The 21,415-nt window shown below is 36.9% G+C and overlaps 1 pseudogene; it reads right to left on the bottom strand.

Moving 5' to 3' along the window:
• Window positions 1-288: 288 nt before the first annotated feature.
• Window positions 289-21,415, bottom strand: part of LOC105714510 (SHC SH2 domain-binding protein 1-like) — a 40,625-nt pseudogene continuing 19,498 nt past the window's right edge.

Raw genomic sequence — 21,415 nt, 5'->3', positions numbered from 1 at the left:
AAACAGGCTTATTACAAGAGAACTATATGTTTAAGAAAGCGAGGCTTTTGGATAAAAAAACTCCAAATATTTTCTATGTTATATGTTTTTACAATCTTTCTTATAAAGGCGTGTTTGATGTACAACATCTGCTAACAGAAATAAATCTACACTTCACTCAAGCCCAGGAGAATAATCAAATATAAAATACAGATGTAAAGCAAACTACATCAGTGATTTTTGGGGCAACAGTGACTTTTGGGGCAACATGTGCAAAATATAGTATTTTGCTATCTAATATCATTGTGATCAGAAAAGAAATGTGCCAAAACTCTTTCTCATTCCACTTGAAATGGATCCCCATAATTCTAACAAAGATCACTTGTGACATTAGGCTGTCATCAGCTTGCATGATCCCCAGTTCACTTAACCTTTCCTTCTTCATCTGGCCGTTTTGTGTAAAGGCAGAAACCAGTTCATTTACAATTTCCTTCAACTGGCTCAGAAAGGTCAGGTCTTGTATAAAGCTCTATTTTAGCAGGTACACATGGAATCTGTTCCTCGGATCTACTCTTTCAGCTACATCTGTCTTTCCACTTGTCTGAATGTTAAGTGCTTTATTTTCTAGAGAAAGAAACTATGACAAATAAAGTTCAGTATGCAAGCTAGCCCAACTAAAACATACATATTTCTACAGTTTGTTAGAGCTTTCAAGTTTTTTTCTGCCAAGGATTCCTGCTGTCATCTAACTGGAGTTTACAAACTCCTTTCCATAAGAATCTCAATGAGTCTTGCTCTTTATGCCAAGGTTTCCTGATCTTCACACAGGATCACGAATTTTAAACTCTTTGTTTACTCTTTTCATCTAGAATCTTCTCCACTCAACAGATATTTCCTATCTGTTAAGTATTGTGTTACGAGCTAGGATGCACAGATTGACAAAACAGTGCTACTTTCCTCAAACTAACTCCCAACCTAGCAGCAAATTCTAGATGAACCCCATGATCCCAGCCCCCTGGGATTACTTTCATGATGATTAAATGGCAAAAGGACTTTGCATCGCAATTTGAAATGTAATTAAGGTTCCTAATCAGTTTTCTCCAGCTGGTTATAAAAGAGGACATCAGAGAGATTCAAAGCATGCGAGGTTTGCCTTGAGGGAGGTTCTCTTTTGCTGAGATAGAGGGGACTATGGGGCAAGAATCTGAGAGCAACCTCTAGAAGCAGAGTGTGAGCCCCAGCAAATAGCCAACAAGAAAACAGAGACCTCAGTCCTACAACCCACAGAAACGAATACTGTCGACGAATGATATGAATGTTTTTGGAAGTAAGTTCTTCCAAATGAGCTTTCAAATCAGAGCACTGTCCAGCTGACATCTTGACTTCACCCTTGAGACCTGTGAAGAAATAAAGAATTTGCTCTTCAGGAGTGGACCCTAAAGGATGACAAGGACTACTCCTGAAACTGCTTTAAACTTTCCCGACCTCCATCAATGCTTAATTCTCTATGACTGAGATTTAGTAGATAGAGTTCTGTCATGGCTTTGAAGTTCACAAATATCCAGTGAGTTAGCTCACCTTTGCTGCCGAAAAAGGCAGATGACAGGGAGGCATTTCCTTCTATCAATAAAAAATGGAGGCAAACTTCACTATTGCCTCCAGTAAACACAGCCCTCAAGCTGGTGCATGCATTTCCCTACCTCCAACCTCAACAGATGCCAGCCGGAGCCACCCCTGCTACCACACATCCATCCTCATTCTATTTATAGAAAGCCAAGCATGGTAAGAAGGGAACAGCAGGACCACAGAAACAATGTCAACGTTTTGAATGAGCAGTTGAACTAGCTGACCTTGAAAGTTTCTTTCTCTCTGAGATTCTATAATGTTACTGTAAGATTTCTCGTCGAGTTAAAGGAGGAAACAGAGACCAGAGTAAGGAAATTAAAAGCCAATTTATTCAGCTCCCAGGCGAGGTTCTATGGTCCTGGAAAGAGGCCAAAGAAGTCGTGCTTGTCTTCTTGGGGCATGGGGTTTTATAGGGAGTGGAGGTAGCTGATCAGCTGCGGAGAAACAAAGAGGAGGTAGTTTCATCGGTTATGAAGGGACTGGGCACGGATGAGGTGAACAAAGCAGAGGTAGTTTCATTGGTTATGAAGGGACTGGGCACGGAAGAGGTGAACAAAGCAGAGGTAATTTCATTGGTTATGAAAGGACTCGGCACTGGCAAGGGGCTTGTTGAGGACGTACGGGGGAAGCTGCCATAGGGCAAGTCTTTGGCGGGCTTTTTCAAAATTTCGGCGGGTACAGGGCTGAGATTGGAATGCGGAAACGGGTACAGGGAGCCCGCGTGGAGAGGGCAAATACTGAGTAACGTGCTCAGAATGGTGACGTAGTTTTCAGGTGCGGAGAGAGAAGGGCGTGTCCATTCGGCTCCCAGCGAGGCAACCGGCCTTACAGTTACAGCTTTATTAAACTTCTCTTTCTCCATTGCCCAAGCATAGTCTGACAATCTTTTGTTGTTTTTAATAGAATGCAATTTTTTTTAATAGATTTTTTTTTAAAAAAGCAGGAAGACTCAGATCCTTAATCAGACTTTAATGCTTAAAAAAAAGTAAATTCGGTCTGGTTTTTCTATCTAAAATTCCTAAATATTGCATACTTTCAGTTTCATCTTGGGCATTTTCTTGCAGGTTAAATTGTAGCTTTCACCAAGAAAACACCATAACCTTCATTTTATGATATTACTCACCAACAATATTTTGGGAATGTGACAATGCTCACCTAAGAAGACCTGTGACACTGAAAACAAATGTTTCAAGAACTGTCTTCTTAAAAAATCTTGGCTTTTTTCACACTATTGTAAAAATGAGCAGAAAAGCTATGCTGATTCACTGTAGCACAGTGTGACACAGCATTCCTCCGTCATTTCTGCAGATCTACAGGCAACAAAGCATTCTTGCAAAAGACTTTCAATCATTAACTATTGATGTCATTAGAATTTATATACTATTTAGGCCTTTAAAAATCAGAAAACAATAGGACTCAGCATGGGAATGTATAAAGCATAATTTCTTAAGTGAAATCATTCCAACCCTTAAAAAGCAGTGTCTTGGCCAATGTTCAGCTTAATGAGGAGCCCTTCCTTGCAATGGTGGGTCCATTGTCACTCTGGGAACACTTACTCCAGGGATGTATTTCTAGGTCAGCAACCTGTAAGTTACAATTTGAGATAATAATGATCAGTTTCAAAAGGGCAGGAAGAGTTTTATTAAAATCACTTTTTAGCCTTTAACACCCTGCAAACGTAAAGCACAAAGATAAAGTGTTTTACAGATAAGCTTTATTAGGTATTTTAAACCAACAAACACTTCATTTGTTCCAGATTAGCAAGTCATTAGCATGTATCATTTTCAAACCACACCTACCCCACCCTAACACAGGCTGTCAACATTCAATTCCTGTTCCACTGTCTTTCATTCTAGATAAATCAGTTTTCAGATTCTGCCAAAAGTAGAAATCCTTTAACAATCTTGTTAAAAGATGCACTTATTCAAAATGACCATTCTCTCAGCTACTCAATTAGTAAAGAACAGTATTTGAGTTTAGTTAACATAATCTGAGACTAAAAACAAGACCCTACATTTAAAAATTATGCCAGTTACAAGATACTCCAATCCAACTTAAAAATCACTTCTATGAATTAAGCATGCCTGCACTGCTACACAGGTTAAAATTAGCAGCTAGTTCCAATGTAATTTATACAGAGTAATCAGAAAGATTCAAACCTGGTCTGATTCTCTCACACTGTCTCTTCACACCACATGGCACCCACCAAAAAAAAAACAGTAATAAGAATAATTTATTTCCTAATGTTATGCGAGGCACTTTAAAGAGCAAAAATGAGTCACTCAAACCTCTATAGTTATTTAGGAAACCACTTAGGAATAATTTAATATACAAAATCATAGCTGAAGAGGAGCTGCTATAACTACTCATGACACATCTACTGCATGTATGTTAATTTTCTAAGAGCAGTCATATACCATGAGAAAACATTTATTACTTTCCCTTTGCATATGCCTGAACCATATATGTACACACTAACTTAACTCTTCTGTAGAGAGGTTTTTAAAAATACGCTAACTAAGACTTCAGCTAAAAGATTTTCAGTTTGGGATTATGTGCAAAAAAGACATAGGAGTGATTATATTAAAAATACATATACAAATAGTTAAATATCAAACTATCAGGAATCATAAAATTTAAAAAGAATGGGAACCAGCAGCTACCTAGCAATGATACAATCATATTCAAACTCAGTTATAAAGACAAACAGATAATTTGGCAATTAAAAAGTAACTGCCATTTCTGAAACAATGGAGATATCTCTATTTTTCCTTCTAGGAATAACCAAAAACTGTGGGCATTATGTATAAAATAAACATAAGATAACTGAAAAGTGGAGAAAAGGCAGCAGACCAGCAATGGACCTCAAGACCCAAGAAAGAACATCAATACAGTTGGAAGTTTCCAGGGTTTTCTTTTCACTTCATAATCCCCAGACTTAGAGCTGACGAAGCTGGCAATCCAATACACAAACAAACAAAGACCAGAAAAGCCCCCAAAATACGGCTTTGTCTAGTCAAAGGACTAGGCAACCTAGAAAGACAGAAAACTGACAATAATACCTCCATTCCAGCCAAACAGCACAAAATAAGAGTGACCCGATTTCCACCCATGCCAGCCAAGATCAAGAGGAAACTGGACTTCTGTCCTCTGAAGGCAGTAACCAGGTACCCCAACACTACCACTGGGGTAGAATCAGTGAAAGCAAAACAGGGAGCCAGGACTTTCATCCCCACTAACTGGTTACAAGGCCTTCTCTGCGGCACTATCAGTGAAGACTGAGGAGCCTGGGCTTGTACTCCCACCTAGCAGCAAAAAGATGCCTGCCCTCTCCCCATCAGGGTGATGTCAGAGCAAGTGTAGTGGAGATTACAACTTTCACAATTGGCCAGTGGAAAGACCAGCCCATATACCACAGTGTCAGCAAAGACCACATGGGAAGCTAGCTCCCACCTTTATCCAGCAGGAACAAGGAGCTCCTCTACTCAACTTGAGTATCAACAGAGGTGAAAGGGAAATGATGACTTTTACCTCCACAAGTTGATGGCTGCCTACTTCCATCTTTTATCGTCCTGTAGGAATGTCAGAGAAGTTAGAGAAGATCCAGACTCTCATAATGTAATGCAAAAATGTCCAAGATTCAAGTGAAAATCACTTATCATAACCAAGAACCAAGATGTCAAATTGAATAAGACAAACAAACGATGCCAAAACCAAGATATCAGAGATGACAGAATCAGCTGACAATTTGAAATCAGCCATGATAAAAATGCTTCAGTGAGCAATTATGAACATACTTCAAACAAATGAAACATGAGTCCCAGCAAAGAAATAGAAAGAACTCAATTAAAATTTTATTTTTTATTTCAATAGCTTTAGGAGTCTAATATAGTTTGAATATTTATCCCCACCCAAATCTCATACTGAATTGTAATCTCCAATGCTGAAGGTAGGGTTTGGTGGGAGGTGTTTGGGTCACGTGGGCAAATCTCACATGGCTTGGTCCCTTCTTTTCAATAATAAGTGAGTTCTTGTGGGATACGGTCATTTAAATGTGTGCCCCCACCAACCCCCTTTCACTTGCTCCTCCTTTTGCCATGTGAGGTACCTGCTTCCTCTGCCTTTCACCATGATTATAAGCTCCCTGAGGTCTCCCTAGAAGCTGAGCAAATGCCAGCATCACGTTTCCTCTAAAAAGTGGAGAACCATGAGCCAATTAAACCTCTTTTCTTTTTAAATTACCCAGTCTCGGGTATTTAATTATAGCAATGCAAGAACAGCCTAACACAGATAATTGGTACCGAGGAGTGGGGCATTGCTATAAAGACACCTGATAATGTGGAGGCAGCTTTGGAAGTGGGTAATAGGCAGAGATTAGAAAAAGTATGGAGGGCTCCGCAAAAGGAACATGAGAGAAAGTTTGGCATCTCTTAGAGACTGGTTAAATGACTGTGACCAAAATGCTGATAGTGATATGGACAATGAAATCCAGTCTCAGAGGGACATGAGAAACTTACTGGAAACTGGGGCAAAGGTCACGTGTGTTATGCCTTGGCAAAGAGCTTGGCTACATTCTGTTCATGCCCTAGGGATCTGTGGAAGTCTGCACTACAGAGTGATGACTTAGGGTATCTGGTAGAAGAAATTTCTAAGCCACAAAGAGCTCAAAAAGTGACCTGGCTGCTGCTTCTAACAATCTACGCCCAGATGCAAGAGCAAAGGAATGACTTTAAGTTGGAGCTTTACAGGAAGAGCAGAACATAAAAGTTTAGAAAATTAGCAGCCTGGACATGTGGCAGAGAAAGAAAAAGGTTTTGCAGGGAGAAGAATTCATGCAGGCTGTGGAACAACTACTTGCTAGATATTTGCATAACTAAAAGGGATCCAAGTGCTAACATCAAAGACACTGGGGAAAAGGCCTTGAAGGCATTTCAGAGCTCTTCACGGCAGCCCCTCCTATCACAAGCCCAGAAGTCTAGGAGGGAAAAATTGTTTGGGGGTCCAGGGCAAGGTTCCTAAAGCCTGTACAACCTCAGGACAATACTCCCCACATTCTGGCTGCTCCGGCTCCAGCTGTGGCTCAGAGTCACTGCTCATGCCACTCATCTACAGTGGGTAAATCACTATAGCCTTTGGTGGCTTCCACATGGTGTTAAGCCAGAGAGTGCACAGAGCACAAGAGTGAATGAGGCTTGGTACCCTCTACCTAACATATAAGCCTGGGTGTCCAGACAGAACTCTGTAGAAGAAGAGCCCCCATAGAGAACCTCTACCAGGGCAGTTCCTAGAGAAAATGTGGGGTTGGAACCCCTACACAGAGTTTCCACTGGAGCATTGTCTAGTGGAGCTGTGAGACGCGGGTGACCAAACTCCGGACCTGAGAATAATAGATCCACCATCATCAGCTTGCACCCTGAGCCTGGAAAATCCACAGGCACTCAACAGCCAGTGAGAGCAGTGGCAGGTGCTGAACTCTGCAAAGCCACAAGAGAAGAGCTGCCCAAGGCCTCAGGAGCTCACCCCTTCCACCAGTATAACTAGGATGTAGGACATGGAGTCAAAGGAGATTACTTTGGAGCTTTAAGATTTCATAACTGCCCTACTAGGTTTTGAACTTGTATGTGGCCTGTAACTCCTTTCTTTTGGCTGGTTCCTCCCTTCTGGAATGGGAATGTTTACCCAGTGCCTCTACCTCCACACTGTCTTGGAAGTACGTAACTTCCTTTTGATTTTACAGGCTCATATATGGAAAGAACTTGCCTTGTCCAGATGAGACTCAGACGAGATTTTTAACCTTAAACTTTTGAGTTAATGCTGGAGTAAGTTAAGACTTTGGGGTACTATTAGGAACACATGATCATATTTTGCAATGTGAGAGAGACACAAGATTTGGAAGAGGCCAGAGACAGAATGATATAGTTTGGATATACATTTTTCCCTGCCCAAATCTCATATTAAATTATAATCCCCAATGCAGAAGGTAGGGCCTGGTGGGAGGTGTTTGGATCATGGGGGCAGATCCCTCATGGCCTGGTGCCATCTTCATGATAGTGAGTGAGATCTTGTCATTTAAAAGTGTATGGCACCTGCGCCCCCACCCTCTCTCTCTTGCTCCTGTTCCAGCCAGAAGCCGTAATATGCCAGCTCCCCCTTTGCCTTCTGCCATAATAGTAAGCTTCCTGAGACCTCCCTAGAAGCAGATGCCACTATGATTCCTACATAGCCTGCAGAATCATGAGCCAATTAAACCCCTTTTCCTATAAACTATCCAGACTAACATTTTTTTTTATAGTAGTTCAAGAACATCCTAGAACAGAGTACAAGCGCTTTTGGTTACAGGATGAATTGTATAGTGCTGGAGTCTGAGATTTTAGAATATCTATCATCCAAGTAGTATACATTGTACCCAACAGACAGTTTTCATCCTTCACCCTTTTTCCAACCTCCCCTATTCTGAATCTCCAATATTGGTGATACCAGTCTGTATGCCTTTGTATACCCAAAGCTTAGCTTCCACTTTTAAGTGACAACATATAGTATTTAATTTTCCACTCCTGAGTTACTTCTGGTAGAATAATGGCCTCCGGTTTGATCCAAGTTGCTGCAAAAGACATTATTTCACTATTTTTCATAGGTCATTATTTTCTGAGTAGTATTCCATGGTGTGTGTATGTGTGTATGTGTGTGTATAAAACACAAAATAAAAATTTTAGAACTGAAGAATACAATAATTAAAGAGTTCAATGGGTAAGTTCAACAGCAGAAAGAAAAGAACAGAGGAAAGAAACAGTGCACGGGAAGATAGAACAATAAATATTACTCTATCTGAACAATAGAGAGAAATTATACTGAAAAATAAAAGTAAACAGAGCTGCAGGGACCTACTGGACTATAAAAAAAGATCCAATATTTCTGTCACCACAGTCCTGGAAGGAGAAGAAAAGAAGGTGAGGCTAAAAAAGTAACTGAGGAAATAATGACTAAAAGCTCCCATATTTGATAAGACACAATAAGCCTATAGATTCAAGACGCTGAGCAAACTCCACACAGGATAAACTCAAATAATCCATGAAAAGATATATCATAATTAAATTACTGAAAGCTAAAGACAAAACTAAAAAAGGAGCAAAAGCAACAGTAAAAATTTTACACCTTACCCATTGGAGAGAAATTGTGATTGACAGCATCAGAAACCACAGAAGCCAGGCAAAAGAGGCACAGTATTATTTAAGGGTGGAAAGAAAAGAACTGTCAGTCCAGAATCCTATACCCAGTAAAGATATTCTTCAGGAATGATGAAGAAATCAAAACATTCCAAGAAGAAGAGAAACTAAGATAATTAGCAAGCAGTAGATCTACCCTAATGAAGTGGGTAAAGAAAGTTCTCTGAACAAAAGAAAAATGATAAAAGAGGTAATCTTGGAACATCAGAAAGGAAAAATGGGCACAAGTAAGCAAAAATACCAGTAAGTAGGCTTTCCTTCTCCTCTTGAGTTTAAATTATGTTTGAAATTTGAAATGAAAATATTAATATGATCTAACATTGTTCTAGATGCACATAAAGGAGATGTTTAAAACAATTATAAAAAGAAGAAGAAAAAGAGATGTAAAGAAAAGCAGGGTTTCTCTACTTCACTTGAACTGGTGAATGAAGACACCAGTAAACTGTGAGGCTAAGCACATATATACCTGGAGCAATCACTAAAAAAAAAAAAAAAAAAATCACTAAAAAAAATAGCTATATAAAAAGATATACTCAAAAACAAATGAAATTATGAAAATTGCTCAGGTAATCCACAGGATGTTGTACTCAACAGGTAGTTTTTCATCAGTCACTTTGCTTCAGGAGAAAGCAAATCAAGAAATAAAAAGGTGAACAAACAGAAAACAACAACAAAAAAATAGCAGACTAAAGACTAAACATCAATAATTAAATGTAAACGATCTAAATATAAAGACATTAAAAGACATAGATTGTCAGAGTAGATTAAAAACATGACTCAATTATACACTGCCTACAACTAAATTTAAAGAGAATAATAGAGGTAAGTTGAAAGTAAAATGGTGGAGAAAGTTATATCATGCAAACATTAATCAAGGGAAGGCAAGTGTGGTTATATTAATGACAGATAAGGTAGACTTTGGAGCAAAGTAAATTACCAGAGACAGACAATAACATTATATAATGACAAATATGTTGATTCACCAAAATCACATAGGAATCCTAAATGGGCATACAACAAATAAGAGAACTGCAAGATACGTGAAGCTAAAACTGACAGAACTGAAAAGACAAACATATCCATACTTGTGCTTAGAGATTTTAGCAACCTTCTCTCAAAAACTGACAGAATTATTAAATAGAAAGTCAGAAAGAATATAGAAAAACTCAATACCACCAACCAATTTGATCTAGTTGACATTTATAGAATGCAATACCCAACAACAGCAGAATACACATTCTTTTCATAAGGCCACATCACACATAACAAGATAGATCATATCCTGGGCTATGAAACAAACCTCAACAAATTTCAAAGAGTTGAAATCATACACAGTGTTTTCTTACAATCATGGAATCAAACTAGAAATCAACAAAAAGATAATAAAACTCCCAATACTTAGAAACTAACATTTCTCATTTCTGCATGGGTCAAAGAATGAAAATACAAAACAAAATTTGTGGAACACAGCTAAAGTAATGCTGAGGGAAGTTTGTTAACATTACGTGTGCACATTAAAAAAGAGGAAATATCTCAAATCAATAACCTAAGCTTTCATGTGGAAAACACAGAAAAAGCAAAATAAACCCAAAACAAGCACAAGAAATGAAATCATAAAAACAACAAAAACCAAGGAAATTGAAAACAGAACAACTTTTAAAAATCAATGAAACAGAGTTGGTTATTAAAAGAGAGAGAACATACAAACCACCAATATAGATTATGAAACAAAGATTATCACTACAGACCCTGCTGAAATCAAAAGAATAAGGAACTACCACAAACAATATATGCAAATTTGACAACTTAGAAGAAATGGTCCAATATTGCTAAAAGCAAAAACAACCAAAATTTACTCAATATGAAATAGGTCATTTGAACAGCCCTTTAACTATTAAGAAAGTTGAATTCATAATTTTTAAAATTCCAAAAAATAAATCTCCAGGTCCAGATGGTTTCACTAGAGAAACTTATCAAACATTTAAAGAATTAACAGTAATTCTACAAAATCTCTTCTAGAAAATAAAAGAGAAAGAAATACTTCAGAGTTCATTTTATGAAGCTAGTATTAGTGATACCAAAACCAGACAAAAACAGGAGTATTAAAAAAAACAAAACTACAGATCAATATTCTTTATGAACATAGATGCAAAATTTCCTCACAAATCATTAGCAAGTACAATTCAGCAAAATATAAGATGATAATACACCATGGCCAAGTGGTATTTATACCACTGAGGCAAGGCTGGTTCAAAATTTGAAAATCAACCAGTATAACTCACAATTATTATTTTTTTTTCTTGTAAGAAAAATCAGGTGATCATCTCAGGAAAGGCAGAAAAAGCATTAAGGAAAGTAAACAGTCACTTATGATAAAAGTTCTCAGAAAAATAGAGGAGAACTTCTTTAACTTGATAAAGACTACCTATAAAAAGCCTAGTTAACCTCATTCTTAGTGATGAAATATTGAACACATTCCCCATAACATGAAAAATAATGTTAAGATATCTATTCTTACTACTTTTATTCAAATAGTGCTTGAAGTTCTAGCCAGTGCAATAAGGCAAGAAAAAAAAGTATACTAATTAGGAAAAAAAAAAACAAAACACTTTTCCTACTTACAGATAACATGATTGTTTACATAGAAAATCCCAAGGAATCTATAAAAACACTTCTATAACTAATAGGTAACATTCAGCAAGGTCACAAGATACAAGATAAGTATACAGAAATCAATTATATTTCTATATACCAGCAATTAACATATGAACATTGAACTTAAAAATACATGATGATAATCTAATGATAACAAGTAATGGAGAAAAAACTCTCTATTCAATAAGTGGTGCTAGGATAATGGGCTAGCCATATGCAAAAGAATGAAACTGAACTTCCTTTCACCATATGAAAAAAATCAACTGAAAATGGATTAAAGACTTAAATTAAAATACGATCTAAAACTATAAAAACCCTAGAAGAAAAACTAAAGAGCTTCTGCACAGTAAAAGAAAATATCAGCAGAGTGAACAAGCTATAGAATGAGAGTAAATATTTGCAAGCTATGCATCTGACAATGGTTTAATGGCCAGAATCTGTAAGAAAGAAAGAAAGAAAGAAAAAGAAGCAAAAACAAAACAAACCCATTAAAAAATAGGCAAAGGACATAAACAGACACTTCTGAAAAGAAGATATACACACGGCCAACAAGCATATGAAAAAATGTCCAATATCACTAATCATTAGAGAAATGCAAATCAAAACCACAATGAGATACCATCTCACACCAGTCAGAATGGCCATTATTAAAAAGTCAAAAAATAACAGATGTTGGTGAAGTTACAGAAAAAAGTATGCTTATACACTCCTAGTGGTACTGTAAATTAATTCAGTCACTATGGAAAGGAGTTTTAAGATTTTTCAGTGAACTTAAAACACAACTACCATTTGACCTAACAATCCTATTACTGGGTATATACCCAAAGGAATATAAATCAAACCCATATGTTCATTGCAGCACTGTTCACAATAGCAAAGGCATGAAATCAACCTAGATACCCATCAAGGGTGGACTGGATAAAGACAATGTCATACATATGTACCATGGAATACTACACAACCTAAAAGTCATGTCCCTTGAAGTAACATGGATGTGGCTGGAGGCCATTATCATAAGCAAATTAACACTGGAACAGAAAACCATATGACATGTTCTCACTTATAGATGGGAGCTAAAAACCCAATACACATGGACACAAAGATGGGAACAACAGACAACAGAACCTATTTGGGCGGAAAGAGTGGGAAGTGAGTAAAGATTTTTAAACTACCTATTGGGTACTATGCTCACGACCTGAGTGGCTAAATCATTTGCACACCAAACCCCAGTGACATACAATTTACTCATTGTAACAAACCTGTGCATGTACCTCATGAATCTAAAATAAAAGTTAAAAAAAAATACAAAACACATACATTTGTATGCTGAAGACTACATAATGCTGATGAAAGAAATCAAAGATTTAAGTAAACAGAAAAATATGTTCAAAGATTGGAAGACTCAACATAATAAAGATGTCAATTCTTCCCAAATTGATATATGAGTTTATTAAAATTCCTATCAAAATCTCAGCATGATTTCTTGTGGATACAGACAAAATTATTCTAAAATTTATATTGAAAGGAAAAGAACTTGGGTAGCTAAAACAACTTTCATAGAGACCAAGTGGGAGAAATCACTCTATTTGATTTCAAGACATAATATACAGCTACAAGTATTAGTGAAGAAATAGGTACACAGATCAGTGAAACAGAATAGAGAACGCAGAAACAGACCTATACAAATATGCCCAAATGATATTTGAAAAAAATGTAAAACCATTTTATTAGAGGAAGGACAGTCTTTTCAAGAAATGGTAAAGGAGCAACTGGACATCCACAAGCTAAAAAAAATGAACCTTGATCTAAACCTCACATCTCACAGCAAAATTAACTAAGAAATGGATCACAACTTTATATAAAATATAAAAGTATAAGACTTTTAGAAAAAAAATAGGAGAAAATATTTGTAAATCTACAGCTAGGCAAAGAGTTCTTAAACTTAACACCAAATAGCTCAATCCATAAAAGGAAAAATTGATGAATCAGACTTCATCAAAAACAAAAACTTTGCTCTGTAAAAGCCCACATAAAGAAGATAAAAAGACTGGCTTCAGCGCAGCATAAAGTATCCACAAACCACATATTTGACAAAGGACTAGTATCTGGAATATATATAGAACTCTCAAAACTACAGCAAAAAAGGACAAACAATCCAATTAGAAAATAGGCAAAAGTCATAAACAGATGACAGAAGAATGGCAAATAAGCCTATGAAAAAATGTTCAATATCATTAACCACTACGGAAATGATAATTAAAACCACAGTGAGATAGTACTACACACCTATCAGAATGGCTAAAACAAAAAATAGTGAAAACACAAAAAGCTTTCAGGATATAAAGAAACTGGATCACTCAACAGTACGACCACTCTGGAAAACAGTCTGGCAGTTTCTTTAAAAAACTAAGCATGCGACTATCATAGGACCTACAATTGTATTCCTGGGCATTTACCCCGAAGAAATAAATAATCTAGATGTCCTCCAACAGGTGAATAAACAAACTGTAGAACAACCACACACTGGACTACTACCCAACAATAAAAAGGAACAAATTACTGGTATATACAGCAACCGGGATGAGGCTCCCGAGAACTGTGCTAAGTGAAAAAGCCAATCCCACAAGATCATATCCCAAAAGGAATGTGATTTCATTTTTAAAACTTTTTTGAAATGATGAAATAATAGAAATGGAAAACAGATTAAGGTTTGCCAACAGTTAAGGAAGAGACTGGTGGGACAGGGAAGTAAGTGGGTGTGGCTGGCTATAATAGGGCAACAGGAGGAATCACTGTGGTGATGGACATGGTCTTCAGCCTGACGGAATGTCAGCACTCTGGCTGTGCTACGATACCATGGTTTCATAAGATGTCACCCCTGGGACAAAATGGCAAAGAGCACACATACAGGATTTCTCTGTGTTATTTCTTACAACAGTGGTGAATCTACAATTATCTCAAAATAAAAAGTAATTAAATAAAAGCAGCTGAGCTTTGACTGTTACAAAATTATTTAAAGTTATAATTTTAAGGGTCTAAAATTCTTTAAAAGTTACCATAAATTATGAGATTTATTATTTTTCTTCCTAATCTATGTTTTGAAAATGTTACATAAGATCCTTGTACAATTGAGCTTGAATGATTTAGTAGATATAAGTGTCTGAACTTCTTTGAAGAAAGAGGAGTATGCACTTACATCTTAGTCTCATATTTCATATATTTATTTACAACTTAAACTATTTCCCAAAAAGACAAGAGCTTATCATTATCTTGTTACCATGTAAATCCAAGTTCTTGATTAAAAATTCTACTGATGTGCGTGCTGTGCCTCGGCAACTTTACACGGCAGCAGTTTTCTGATGGAGTCTCATTACGGTGAGTGCCTGTGATGAAAACATACAGCTGACGGGGTGATGGATGCAGCAAACCACTACCATGGCATGTGTATACCTATGTAACAAACCTGCACGATCTGCACATGTACCCTAGAGCTGGAAGGAAGGAAGGAAGGGAGGGAGGGAAGGAGGGAGGGAGGGAAAGGAGGGAGGGAGGGAAGGAAAGAAAAAGAAAAGAGAAATGAGAGAAAAGAAAGGGAAAGGGGAAAGGAAAAAAGAAAAAGCAAAAAGGGAAATAGGAAAAGGGAAAGAGAAAGAAAGAAAACAAACATCAGCTGACTGCTTTAAGAAGTAATGTACCTTTTCCAGTATTAAGGACAGCCTGGGGCTGACATTAGATATAGTCTAAACATTTAATAGCTACCATTTAAACTTGAATTAGAAATTCATTAAATACAAAACAATGACTATTTTGAGTTATTTTCTAAAATCTAAAAGCAACATTCTTAAAAAGGAATGACTTGACCTCAGAAATGCAAAAGCACTTTTCATTACCACAAAAGAATATCAGAGAGCAACTTTGCTCAGTATCTTGGGAAAAAAGGATATTATTCAAGAAAGAAGACACAGACCCTAGGAAACAAACACTATGGCAATGTGAAGACAGCTAGTTTCAGTCTAGTGCTAAATTAAAAACAAAGAATACAGACCACCAGGTTGGAAAGTATTAAAAGAAAAGGATGATTGTACAGAGAAGAAATTAATATTAAACACATTTTCAAGAATAGGCTGAACTATGTTTCACTTCAGGGTAAGATTCCTAAGTTGTCATGCTATGTACATAAATAAATAATCAGCCTTCCACATACAGGCATACATTGGAGATATTGTATAGTTTCCAGACCACTGCAATAAAGCAAATATTGCAATAATATGAGTCACACAAATTTTTTGATTTCCAAATGCATATAAAAGTTATTTTTATGAGAGAACAAGGCAGGAGGATCACTTAAGCCCAGGAGTTTGAGCCCAGCCTGGCTACACGGTGAGACTCTATCTCTAGAAAGAAAGAAAAATATTAGCCTGGTGTAGTGGTACATGCCTGTAGTAGCAGCTACTCAGAAGGCTGAGGCGGAAGAATCACTCGACCCCAGGAGATGGAGGCTGCAGTGAGCTAGGATTGCACCACTGCACTCCAGCCTGAATGACAGAGCAAGACCCTGTTTCTCAAAAAAGTTACGTTTATAAAATATTGTAGTTTAAGTGAACAAAAGCACTATGATTAAAAAAAGTACACATCTTAATTTAAAAATACTTTATTTTGCTAAAACATGCTAAGGATCATCTGACCTTCAGCAAATCATAATCTTTTTCCTGGTGGAGGGTCTTGCCTCAATGTTGACAGCTGCTGACTGATCTGGGTAGTGGTTGCTGAAGGTTGGGGTGGCTGTGGCAATTTCTTAAAATAAGACAACAGTTTGCCACATCGATTGACCCTTCCTTTAGTGAAAGATTTCTCAGTAGCATGTTATGCAATGCGATGAAAGCTTTTTACCCACAGAAGAATGTCTTTCAAAATTGGAGCTGATCATCACAAAGCCCTCCTCTGCTTTATCAACTACTTTGATGTACTATTCTAAATCCTTTGTTGTCATTTCAACGATACTCAGTCTCTTTACCAGGAGTAGCTTCCATCTCAAGAAATCATCTTCTTTGCTCATCCATAAGAAGCAACTTCTCACTTGTTCAAGTTTGGTCATAAGATTGTAGCAACTCAGTCCCAGAAGCTCCACTTCTAACTCTAATTCTCTTGCTATTTCCACCACATCTGCAGTTACTTCCTCTACTGACATCTTGACCCTCAAAGTCATCCAAGAGTGTTGGAATCAACTTCTCCCAAACTCATGTTAATGTTGATATTTTGACCTCCTCTCATGAGTCGTGAATATTCTTAATGGCATCTAAGTGGTGAACGCTTCTCTGAAGGTTTTCACTTGTCTTTGCATGAATCCATCAGAGAAATCACTATCAATTGCAGCTATAGTTTATGAAGTGTATTTCTTAAATAATAAGACTTGAAAGTCAAAATTACTCCTCGATCTGCAGAATGAATGTTACGTTAGCACGAAAAGAACATTAATCTCCTTGTACATTGCCATCAGAGCTCTCAGGTGACCAGGTGCATTGTTCAGCAAGCAATAATATTTTGGAAGGAATTTTTTTTTTTTTTCTGAGCAGTACGTCTCAACAGTGGGCTTGAAATATTCAGCCAACGTTGCAATAAACAGATGTGCTACCACCTGGGCTTTGTTGTTCCATTTCTAGAGCACAGGCAGAATAGATACAACATAATTCTTAAGGGCCTTAAGATTTTCAGAATTGTAAATGAGCACTGGCTTCAACCTACAGTCACCAGTAAGAGAACTGGCCTGTCTTCTGAAGCTTTGAAGCCAACTAATGACTTTTCTCTGGTTATGAAAGTTCTAGATACATCTTCTTTCAATAGAAGGCCATTTCATCCACACTGAAAATATGCCGTTTAGTGTAGCCACCTTCATCAGTGATTTCAGCTAGCTCTTCTGGATAGCTTGCCGCAGCTTCTACAATAGAAACTGCTGCTTCATCTTGCACTTTTATGTTACAGACATGGCTTCCTTCCTTAAACCTCATGAACCAACCTCTGCTAGCCAACTTTTCTTCTGTAGCTCCCTCACCTCTCTCAGCCTTCACAGAATTAAAAAGAGTTAGGACCTTGCTGTGTAGACTTATGCTTAAGGGAATGTTGTAGCTGGTTTAATCTTCTATTTTGACCACTAAGACTTTCTCCATATTAGTAATAAGGTTGTTTTGCTTTCTTAGTCATGTGTTTGGCTTCTGATGTGCCTTTCTCACTGGGCTTAATCATTTCTAGACTTTGTTTAATGTGAGAGACATGCAACTCTTCCTTTCACTTGAACACACAGATGCCATTGTAGGGTTATTAGTTGGTCTACTTTAAATATTACAGTGTCTCAGAAAAGAGAAGCCCAAGAAGAGGGAGAGAGATGGGAGCATGGCTGATCGCTGGAACACTCAGAACACACACAACGCTAAGTTCATCATTTTCTATGGTGACGCCATTCACGTCACTCCAAAATAATTACAGTGGTGATATCAAAGACCACTGGTCAGAGATCAGCATAACAGATATAATAACAATAAAAATGTTTGAAATATTGTGAGAATTACCAAAATGTGACACAAAGGCATAAAGTGAACACCTGTTGTTGGAAAAATGGGGCTAAGTAGACTTGCTCAATGCAGGGTTATGACAAACCTTCCATGTATAAAACATACAATATTTGCGAAGCACAATAAAACAAAGTATTCCTGTACTCAACAGTGGCATTTCATTAAATTCTGTCTTCCACATAAAGTTTTCCTTCAAAGCTTAGAATGAGTAAATACACCAAACAGTCAGACACTTAAGATTCCTTCTACAACACTATGCTGAACAAATCTTATGCCTGAGATTTTAATATTCACATTCATGCAGTCCACAAAAGTGTCACCTTTTTCCTCCTTTTCTATCACAATATCCATTGGTAGACCACATCCTAAGGAAGAGAACAGGAACATTTAAGGTGGGCGAGGGAAAATGTCCAAACACAAAAATGTAGAACAGATTTCTCTATTGCAAGAGACTCGAAATGATAATGAGACCAGTCAACCAGGTGCATTTAAATAAAGTCGATCTCCCACAAATCCTATTTAAACCAAGGCATCACATTTTTAACAACAACAACTTCCCAATGTGTCCCATTATTAGCAAGCCTACTCAATTAGCCATCTCAGACCAGCTCAGCACAAATTCACTTAGAAAGCTGTCATAAAAATTTAAAAATAATCCTAAAAACCTACAGCTGGGTCAAACAGCTTTAAAGCATTCAGTCCTCTTAAGCTTTTTTCTCACTGCATGGGTGCTGTAAAAGGAAGCTTAAGTATCTGAGATTCTATGATTCTAATATAAATTACATTTGAATAAACCTAAGCAGTTCTCAAGATTACCTAATTTTAATATTCTCGTAAAAAGAATGACTTAAAATCTGAGAAACTGACTTAAGATAGTTTAGCTACTGGAAAAAAAGTCTACCTCATTAACCAACAAAAAGCCATCAAATCTCTATAAATCTTAATCAAATCAGTAATGTAGGCCAAGCCTCTGAGTGGGCTTACAAAAACCTGGAGTATCAGAAAACTAAACAACTTGCTTGACTTTCATTATAAAACAGAAGAGAAACACACAGACAAAGCTGTAAGAAAGAACACATTGTGTTGTAAATGAGCACGAAATCACCACTGAGACACAGAGTAGGTCAAATTACAGGGTCTTTATTGCTGGCTCCCATCTCTCTAACCCCCGGCCCCCGAAAGGAGGGTGTTAAGACCTTTTATGCCCATAAACCACCTCCTGGGCGGGAGTGAGGGGGCGAGGGACTTCAGACACTCCGAGGCCCAGTGGACTTTGGACATTCCGTAAACCATCTCCTGGGTCAGGGTGAGGGTGAGGGGCTTTGGACATTCCAAGGGCCAGGGGACTTTGGACATTCCGATTGTTACTTAAGTGGTTCACATAAGTCAAGATAAGCATTAGTTTACACATTGTCTGGGTAGGGTGGAAATTACAGACCTTAGTTACTTATTACAAGTCGCAGGGGCCAAAATGGCGTTGGTTTGGACTGCTTGCCTGCCACATTAGGGTTACAGAGAGCAGTTTCAAAGGAAAGCCGAGGTATGGTCGAGGTATGCAGTTTATGGGGCAATTACCATGTCACAATGAGTCCTTGAGTACATAAAAGCAGTAACTGCAGTAAACAGGCAAAGCCACTGAACTTATCCATACTTGAAGGGTACAGACAAGCCTTTGGGGGCACTAGAGAAGGCAAGCAGACTCCATACACTAGAATGCTACCACGGGTGGACTAGAAATGACTAAACAGTGAGTAATTTTGTTTCTGATTCTGTATGTGTCTGCCTGTACTTTGAATATTTTTTGTTTTTTTATCATTAGAAAAATTAAGAATAGAAAAAGAATTGCATATTGAAGAAAAAACAGATTTTTACACAAATTATGTATTCTTCCCAATTTAAATCATAAAGTCATTACCTAAAGTGAACAGATTTTCTAAAGAAGAAAGAGAAGCCCAACTATAACTACTATTAATACCCTGCACATAGTAGGTACTCAATATATATCTCTTGTTCTAAGTGTTAGCTATAGATCACTATCAGGTAAGCTTCAATCTTACTCATAAAAAAGTGCCCCATATATTCACACCAGAGATGCCATTTGATTCCTCAATTCTCAGAAATGTCCTCTGTTAGTAAATTTACAGTCATTTTTACACTCAACTATCAGAATGTGATATGTTATTTATGATACTCTGGCAATTACATTGTAATTTCTTCACCAATCTAAGAAGAACTCTTATCTACTATACAATTTATAATATCAATGTGATTTTTACTCTGCTAAAAAATAAAGTGTTTTTATTGCAGTGATTTATCCTGCAGATGTGTTACTTGTACATACACATCTATTATAAATCAAGTATTGGAGAGGAGAAAGAACAAAATTCATACACATAAAACAAAAAAGGGGGTGATATGATATACTAGTGAACAGCAGGAAATTAAACTCCCAGGCTTGCTTCCATTAAGAAGTTTTGACAAGATAAAGATCAAGAACATAGCTTAAGCAGTTTGTGAACAGCTGTGCAAGTCCCAAAATGATATATAATTTTTTTGCATTGAAAGCTTGATTGCTAACTTGTACCAGTTTTGGTAAATAGTTGAACAGGTACAACTAAATTTGACACGTTATGGAAATATACAAGACCAACATAAGCAATTGTAAAGTAACCTAAATTTAGGAATTTCGCCAAATGAATAAGATTGTAACTTGAAAAGTTATTTTTAATGGATATTTAAGATAGCTATTAAAAAATATAATAGTTATATATTAACTATTTTATAATGTTTATTTTAATATTAATCTTTCAACATTAATGTTTTCAAAAGTATACTGTGTCAAGATACAAAGAGTAGCATTCGTGACACTCAGCAAGCTTTCAGACAATTAAGATAATTTTTTATACCAATTTCAAGTAAAACACCCTTCATATCTCTCATAAAAATAAGCTAAATTTAAAACAAAAAATAAATAGCCATGCACTAAGATATCTACAACAACTATAAGAGCAAGCAACAAACTAAAAAAAAAAAACAAAAACACTGAAATTTAAAAATAATGTTGGGAATTTTTTTTTTAATTCTAGAAATTAGACATCCTTTCCATAAATCACCTACAATCCGAAAAGTATGCTTCTTCCTCATGGTCTTTTTTCTATATAGGCCTATAAGTATCTTCACAACATATACACTGTTAAAAAGAACCAGAAGTCCACTTGCTCAAACACTGCCTCAACTCCTTTTAAGCTTCCAGTGCCCTCAATGTTTCAAGGCAATTCATTAATTCATTTGAAATCAAATAGGTTGAAATCACATTCTTGGAACTTTGACAAGAATACTGGTTTATTGTTTACTTAATCATGTCAT

Source organism: Aotus nancymaae, unplaced genomic scaffold (genome assembly GCF_030222135.1).
Source record: "Aotus nancymaae isolate 86718 unplaced genomic scaffold, 86718_ANA_hifiasm-v0.15.2.pri h1tg000028l, whole genome shotgun sequence".
Taxonomy (NCBI): Eukaryota; Metazoa; Chordata; class Mammalia; order Primates; family Aotidae; genus Aotus; species Aotus nancymaae.
The sequence above is the reverse complement of the archived record's forward strand: the minus strand, read 5'-3'. Positions and strand labels throughout refer to the sequence as shown.